The sequence below is a fragment of the Schistocerca gregaria genome, chromosome 3 (assembly GCF_023897955.1).
Source record: "Schistocerca gregaria isolate iqSchGreg1 chromosome 3, iqSchGreg1.2, whole genome shotgun sequence".
Classification (NCBI taxonomy): domain Eukaryota; kingdom Metazoa; phylum Arthropoda; class Insecta; order Orthoptera; family Acrididae; genus Schistocerca; species Schistocerca gregaria.
Window position 1 is genome coordinate 713851018 of NC_064922.1, and position 9198 is coordinate 713860215.

A 9198-nucleotide genomic window follows, 5' to 3' on the forward strand; every position below is an offset into this window, starting at 1 on the left:
CTGGCGCACACAACTTTTAAACAACTTATGGAACTGTGCAGTTTGTGCCTTGAAATTGGCGGGACGTACTCCCGCCGAAATATCGGCAGTCGCTGTAAACTGGCTGAATTCCCGTAAGTTGTTTGAAAACAAAAATAGCGTTTAATCAACTAAGCATAAGCTAAATCTACAAAAGGCCTGGTGCTACATAAAAAAGATAAAAAGTGTTTACATGATTAACAGCCATGTATACCGGCCCTACATACAATAAAATATTCTGATGTAGTATCAACGTCAAATTAAACATGTAGCTACATAGTAAGTGCTATACCATAAAATATTCTGATGCAGTATCAACGTCAAATTAATCATGTAGCTACATAGTAAGTGCTAGTGATGATCAGAATGTGTCTGGTATTTGTACAAAGAAGCTGAGTCCAGCAGAGGACACTATAGCTAGAGTACATGATTTACCAGTATCGCAAATGTATTGATTAAAATGTGGTATGTGTAGTCATTAATTAAAATTACTTTACATAGTAAAACGAGCGTCTGACAATAAACAATGTACTAACACACTACACGTGGAATTATATCCATACTTAAAATCCACATAAAAATGCAAATACTAATGATATGAAGCTCCTAGCCTAGCAAGGTAAAAAGTTAAGTTGGATAAAAGCCAGTACAAAAAGTTATAAGATTAAAAACATATCTATAAAATGAAATCTTCCAGCCTGACATCAATTAGCGTAAGCGTAACTGTAAGGTAATTAACGAAACAGTGACTATTAAACAAAAATTAAAAACCGATATTCGATAATACATCCGGAGTGTGTGGTCTCAATGACAGCACGTCGTGGCCTCTCTGTATAACGTCCTTGTTTTCCTGCGGCTGAACTTGGTGAAGAAGTCCCAGTCTTAATATTTGTTGCTGTTGTTGCGAACTTTTTAGCGTAGCCTACAACCAAATGTACTTTTCGTTCGAAATCCAAATTGTTATTGCGTTTTTCTGAACGCCTGCGCAGTTCTGTCGGGAAATGCACCATTGTATGAGATAGCAACGAACTTCTTGCCATTTGGTTCTATTGTCTCCTTATTGTCACATATGTTTCATTTCAGTTTATTATGTTCATTATATCACGATCCTTATATCCGTTTGCCTTGACTACTTGTCTAATCACACTTAATTCTTCCACTTCGTCATTAGGAGTGAGTGGCAGTTTTAGCATCATGTTGATCATAGCTCTGAAGTATGCCCATTTATGCTTATTAGGGTGACAAGCTTTCACATTTATAATCGTGTCAGTGGCCGTTGTCTTCCTAAAGATGCCAATCTTATGCCTTCCATCTCTTTTAGTTAAATCCAAAAAAATTATACTTCCTTCTTCTTACAGTTCCATTGTGAATTTAATTTTTTCGTGCATCCCACCCATTTTTTATGCTATCTCGCGGGTTTCACTTTCGTCGCCTTTGTATAGTGATATGATATCGTCTACGTGACGTCTGTAATTGACAATTTTTTCGCAGACGTCAGGATTTTGTTCAAAAAACTTATTTGCTATTTCATTTAAAAATATCTCGGCTAAAGTACCAGACAGACTGTTGCCCGTTGAGAGTCCGCCCTTATGCTAAAAAGTCTTATCGTCAAACTTAAAATAATTAAATGAGAACACAAGTTCTAAAATTTCCAAAAGTTCTGCTATTACGCCCGGACTAATCTTCTTATACGTTAACAAGTTCTTCCTTCTAATCTCCAGTGTACCGTTACTGGGACGTTAATATACGGGTTAACAATGTCAAAAGAAGCCAATGTAGCTCCAGCTGGCATTGGTACATCCTTAATGTCCTTCGGAAATTCAAAACAATTCTTGATATTGAATGACTTTTTATAGGTATACGCTGCTCTCAGTTTCTTTTTGCATACCCGGTTCAATCTGTAATTGGATCATGACATATTATTAATAATCCGCCGAATCGCTTATCCTCTCTTGTGTAATTAAATTTGCGAACGAAGCACAGGAATGGACGGATTCATCATTTTTAATTTACGTTTCTCTTCTTCATCTGGAAACAAAAAGTACTGGTCTCAATTGTTGTCCTTATATCTGACTGAAAACGGCAACCGGAATTCCTGCTGAATGAACAGAATGACTTTAACCTAAATGCTTATTTTGACGTATTCAAAAACGTACTAGTTGAAGCAACGTCTAGCACCCCAGCGGATTGGTGTGCGGTCGTGTGCACCGGCTGCCCCGACGAGGAGACTGGGCCTTCCTCCGCAAGTTCAGCAACAGGAAAACAAGGACGTCATACACAGAGATCACGACGTGCTGTCATTGAGACTGCACTCCGAATGTATTATCGAATATCGGTTTTTAATTTTTGTTTTTCTCATTGTTTCGTTAATTACCTTACAGTTACGCTTACGCTAATTGATCTGTCAGGCTGGAAGATTTCATTTTATAGATATGTTTTTAATCTTATAATTTTTTGTACTGGCTTTTATGCAATCGTATTTTTTACCTTGCCAGGCTAGGAGCTTCACATTATTAGTATTTGAATTTTTACGTGGATTTTAAGTATGGATCTAATTCCACGTATACACTCCTGGAAATGGAAAAAAGAACACATTGACACCGGTGCGTCAGACCCACCATACTTGCTCCGGACACTGCGAGAGGGCTGTACAAGCAATGATCACACACACGGCACAGCGGACACACCAGGAACCGCGGTGTTGGCCGTCGAATGGAGCCAGCTGCGCAGCATTTGTGCATCGCCGCCGTCAGTGTCAGCCAGTTTGCCGTGGCATACGGAGCTCCATCGCAGTCTTTAACACTGGTAGCATGCCGCGATAGCGTGGACGTGAACCGTATGTGCAGTTGACGGACTTTGAGCGAGGGCGTATAGTGGGCATGCGGGAGGCCGGGTGGACGTACCGCCGAATTGCTCAACACGTGGGGCGTGAGCTCTCCACAGTACATCGATGTTGTCGCCAGTGGTCGGCGGAAGGTGCACGTGCCCGTCGACCTGGGACCGGACCGCAGCGACTCACGGATGCACGCCAAGACCGTAGGATCCTACGCAGTGCCGTAGGGGACCGCACCGCCACTTCCCAACAAATTAGGGACACTGTTGCTCCTGGGGTATCGGCGAGGACCATTCGCAACCGTCTCCATGAAGCTGGGCTACGGTCCCGCACACCGTTAGGCCGTCTTCCGCTCACGCCCCAACATCGTGCAGCCCACCTCCAGTGGTGTCGCGACAGGCGTGAATGGAGGGACGAATGGAGACGTGTCGTCTTCAGCGATGAGAGTCGCTTCTGCCTTGGTGCCAATGATGGTCGTATGCGTGTTTGGCGCCGTGCAGGTGAGCGCCACAATCAGGACTGCATACGACCGAGGCACACAGGGCCAACACCCGGCATCATGGTGTGGGGAGCGATCTCCTACACTGGCCGTACACCTCTGGTGATCGTCGAGGGGACACTGAATAGTGCACGGTACATCCAAACCGTCATCGAACCCATCGTTCTACCATTCCTAGACCGGCAAGGGAACTTGCTGTTCCGACAGGACAATGCACGTCCGCATGTATCCCGTGCCACCCAACGTGCTCTAGAAGGTGTAAGTCAACTACCCTGGCCAGCAAGATCTCCGGAACTGTCCCCCATTGAGCATGTTTGGGACTGGATGAAGCGTCGTCTCACGCGGTCTACACGTCCAGCACGAACGCTGGTCCAACTGAGGCGCCAGGTGGAAATGGCATGGCAAGCCGTTCCACAGGACTACATCCAGCATCTCTACGATCGTCTCCATGGGAGAATAGCAGCCTGCATTGCTGCGAAAGGTGGATATACACTGTACTAGTGCCGACATTGTGCATGCTCTGTTGCCTGTGTCTATGTGCCTGTGGTTCTGTCAGTGTGATCATGTGATGTATCTGACCCCAGGAATGTGTCAATAAAGTTTCCCCTTCCTGGGACAATGAATTCACGGTGTTCTTATTTCAATTTCCAGGAGTGTAGTATGTTAGTACATGGTTTATTGTCAGACGCTCGTTTTGCCACGTGAAGTAATTTTAATTAATGACTACACATACCACATTTTAATCGATACATTTGCGATACTGGTTAATGATGTACTTTAGCTATAGTGCCCTCTGCTGGACTCAACTTCTTTGTATAAATACCAGACGCATTCTGATCATCACCGGCACTTACTACATGCCTACATTTTTAATTTGACGTTGCTACTACATCAGAATATTTTATGATATGTATGGCTGGTATACATGGCTGTTTATAATGTAAACACTTTTTATCTTTCTTATGGAGCACTAGGCCTTTTATAGATTTAGCGCCAGCTTAGTTGGTTACACGCTATTTTTGTTTGTAACAGACCTGAAGATGGCAGTAACCGAAACCGGGAATAGGGAAGCGTAAACGTTTGTGTGATCAAGACGGACCCGTAAAGTAAAGTGCCAAAAATATGATCACGGGCTTATTTTCAGACGTAATGTCTTCAAGTGATTAGGTTGTTTTACTTCGTGGAGATTTAGTATTGTTGGTATATTTCTCTCTTTTTCTGTCCGTGATAGTCAATAAATCGACGTGGAACGCTATAAACATATATACACTTTTCGGCCATGACATTATGACCACCTTCCTATTAGACAGTATGTCTACCTTTGACACATGCATCAGCGGCGACGCGTCATTGTATGGAAACAATGAGGTCTGCACACACATGTCATCTAATTCTGGGAGGTGGACGATAATCTATGACGTCACGTTAAATCACATCCCAGATATGTTAGAACGGGTTCAGATCTGGCGAGTTCGAGGCGTGCACATCAATTGCAAATCACCACTGTGTGTCTCAAACCTCTCCATCACACTCCTGGCTTAGTGGGATGGCGCATTATCTTGTTGAAAAATTCTACTGCTGTCGGAAAACATGATCGTTATGAAGTGGTATAGGGTATAAGTTTCCGCCCCTGGTAACTGAGTGGTCAGCGCGACAGAATGTCAATTGTAAAGGCCCACGTTCGATTCCCGCCTGGGTCGAAGATTTTCTCCGCTCATTGACTGGTTGTTGCGTTGTCCTAATCATCATCATTTCATCCTCATCGACGCGAAAGTCGCCGAAGTGGCGTCAAATGGAAAGACATGTACCTGGCGAACGGTCTACCCAACGGAATACCCTATTCACACGACATTTGCATTTTAGGGTGTAAGTGTTCTGCAACCAGTGTACGATACTTCTTGGTCATCATGGTATCTTGCGTGCTCTACTGGACCCATAGATGCCCAAGTGAATATTCCCCAGTGCTTAAGGGAGCCGCAGCCAGCTTTTCTCCGTCCCACAGCTCAAGTGTCAAGGAGTTGTTCCCCTGGAAGACGATGGATTTCCGCTCTCCTATCGGCATGATCAAGAAGGTATCAGGATTCACCAGACAATGCAACGCTCTGCCACTCCGCCAACGCCCAGTGCCAATGGTGACGTGCCCATTTCGACCATATTTGTCGATGTTGTGGCGTTAACATTGGCACATGCATGTGTCGTCAGCTGTGTAGGCCCATCGTTAGGAGGGTCGCTACACTGTGTGTTCAGACACACCTGTACTCTGCCCAGCTTTGCAGTCTGATCGTGGTTTCACCACAGTTCACGCCCTGTCCTGTTTTGCCAGTCTGCCCAGCCTACAACGTCCAAACTCTGCAATGAGGGATGACCGCCCAACCCCACGACGTCTGGACGTGGTTACACCTTGGTTTCTCAACGTGTTGAAGACACTCACCTCAGCACTAATCGACACTCGACAAGTCGTGTACTTTCTGAAATGCTCGTGTCGAGCTTCTGGGATGTAACAACCTGCCCTTGGTCAAACTCAGATAGATCGCACGCGTTCCTCATTTTACACACGGACAGCAGTCTCACTGATAATACATGCACCGTGCATGTGTGTGGCTAGCAGCCAGTTCTCGACAGGTAACGCTGTTATCGCCCGCACGAGTTTATACTGGTAGTAGTTCGATGGTCATAATGTTCTGGATAATCAGTGTACTGTTTTATTACAAGTGAATTATACTTACCATTATCAACTTTTGACCTTTATATGATCTTTGTCTACATGAACTGTGTGCCACCTTAGACTCGTTTTGGGTCTACCAAGAAAATATATAAATCTAATAGTGAGAGTAGACCCTAAAATAAACCCAGTTAACAATTTATGTTGTGCCATACATAAGTCGATCAATTTGGGCAGCAAGTAATAACTAAAAATTTTTAGCACGAGAAAAAACTTCAGTTTTAAGAATGGTGCAATGTCGTAGTTTCTTAAATTTTTCACATTTAAGTCAAGGGGGTACTAAAACAAGGTTGTGAGAATGTGCAGAAATTAAGTTTTCCTGACTGATTCACAATCTTCAAGCTTGTAGCTCCGAAAGAGAAGAGGTAAAAAGCAAACGAATTATCTAGATATACGACGAGATTACAGCCAGAGGCTAAGAAATCTTCCCCTAACAACCCAGCCATGTTGACAGTAGCTGGTATTATTTGTAGTATGACTGACGCTATAGATTTTTCACAATGTACATTATGGGATTAGTTGTATTCTTGATATAAAATCATAAATCTGATAGCCCAATATTACACATTAAGTGAGCAGCATTCAGAATATTTATTCGAGTTGGTAACAAAGTATCGAGTGAACTTAGTAGGATGATTCTGAAAGGTTCTACGAAATAAACTGATGGTCACGTAGTTGCCAAATATATTTTACGATGTTGCCCTTCTCCGTTAAACTAGCGCAGAAAAAATGCAATTGTTCAGCCCGTGCATTTCTTGAGTTTGCTAGGACCTGGGAAGCTCGCGTTCCCAAGACGCGACTATTCCAGCTGGCAACACGATGACTGGTAGCAGAAATATCTGAAGTGTAGGTCAAAAAGTTTTATTCGCGTTCCTCTAACTGATTTTGCTCTAAAGGATTCAAAGCATGTAATATGGTGCATTGTTTTTATCTTATGTGAGGCACCTCGAATCCGTGGGTTCTGCACCACGTCTCTAAGCCATATATCGGAGCTTTACCGGTGTTGTGATTTGGAAGGATACTGTAATCGTCCTCTATTCATTTATGGTACCTACGTACCTTTAAGATTATCAGTTGCTGGGAAATCTGTTGTGTCATAGATGTGTGGATAGAAAACTTTAGTAGAATCTGACACAACAGCGAATATGGAGTACAATAAGGCAGACATGAAAAGCGTAAGAGCGCTCGTGAATGCAGAGGCAAAGGTTGGCTTGGATGATATAGTCATGGTTGCAGGATCAGAACAGGTAGACGGGGATAGAGAAGGTACTGAGTAAGCTCAAGGGGATGCCAAAAGAAGGGGAACAGATGTGAATGGGTCTGAACGTTAAATGTATAAAAATACATATTCCGGTTTTGTTGCTTAAATGTTGTGGGGGCACTTAGGCTTTTTGAGCCATAGTGACGTAAATAATAATACTAAAATGATGAGAAGATCGCAGTAACTTTAAATGGGATCGGAGGCAATGAAGCATCCCTTTCGTACACGATATATTTTGTCTTATTAAACAGCGGTGTGAGCATTAATGTGCAGGGCTATGTATTTCTACTTTTTGGGTACCTTATTTGCGAAATCTGCACATGCGCAATTCGATACTATCTCCTAAGCACGTTCGTTGTACCTGATACCTACCGTTCATTTGTAAGGGATGATGAATGCTTGTGAAATGAGTGGACTGATCATGCATTTGAGTGGTAACAGATCCAAGCTGAGGCTGATGCCCACCACGGGTATGATAGCGCAGATGAAGACAATGATCGCACCAGAATGATCTAGAACACAGGCCGCACGGCGAGGACTAGAATGCAGCGAATTCCGGCATGCCTAGCCGACGACTAGCCCCTACAAACTGAGTTTTTTATAAGTAAACAATATACCCTGTGCAATGTAATTGAATTTCTTGTCATGAGATCCTTCCTCTCCTCCACAGCGCCGCCAATTTCCAGATAGGAGAGGGGGAGAGGGGAGAGGAGTACTGGGTGGCTTACTAGAATGGGAGGGATCAATTAATTGATCAATTTAATTAAGTATTCAATCAAATTATAGAATGAGAGGTGGTTGTTCGAATAACTCAGGCCTGAATGTGTACCTTTATCAGTGAGGTGGAACGGGGAGGATTGGAGGTTTCCTGACCCCAGTGGGTCATAAACGGTCAATCAAAATAGAACAATAGGTGTGCCCCTGAGTGCATGCTTGCCCCGGATGTAGACAACCCGTACTTACAATTGCACTGGTGCCTATGTTGCCCTACTACTTATCTACCATCATCTCTGTAGCAGTCAGACTACCTTCAAATACTCCTGTATTAAAAACACGTACCGCTTCCAAGTCGCTACCTAACTTCTAATTAGCATCCTGCACTTTTATAGAAAAGATAAAGTTTCCAGAGAATTCTGATGTAATTCCACGCCTCTGCATAGATCAAAGTATCTTCCATTCATTGTGGACCAGAAATAGAGCTTGGCCAATCTCTGCATGTGCCCAGTGTTTGTCTGAGAGACTAATTTGCTATCTAGATTAATCACCACATCCTGCGATATGAGGTTCGTTAAAGAATGATTAAATCATATTACTTCCCTAGGAACTGAAGTGTTTCATTTCCTGTGGTGTATGCACTGCTCGTATTTTATTGTCTCTTTTTGATTCCCTTTCTGAAACTATGTCATTTCTGAGCTTTCCAATGAAATTTCAGGGTACTAGTCGGTGTGGAGACTGAAAGCGGTGTGTGTTTTAGTAGTATGAATTTAAAACTTGGGATTTGATCCGGGTCTACCTGTAAAATTTTCTTATAACGATGTAACTGCCCCGAGTAATGATATTACATGGTGCATCACTCCAGAATTGCAATGATGATTACAGTGGCTGGCGGACACTCTTTACCGCGAACTCAAGTTACCAAAGTAGGTGTCTGTAACAACATGAGGTCTTCAGTGACATATATGTGTAATTTTTTCGCCATGTAGGGGCAACTTAGAAACAACAAATTAGGTTTGATCTCTAAGTATTTGACTGATTTCATCAATCTCTCATAATCTGAATTCATTGACGTTCAGTTTGTTTTAATTTTTCAACTACTCCACGGTGAAGTCAACAGTAATGTCTATAGTCTCCATCATTGTTCGACT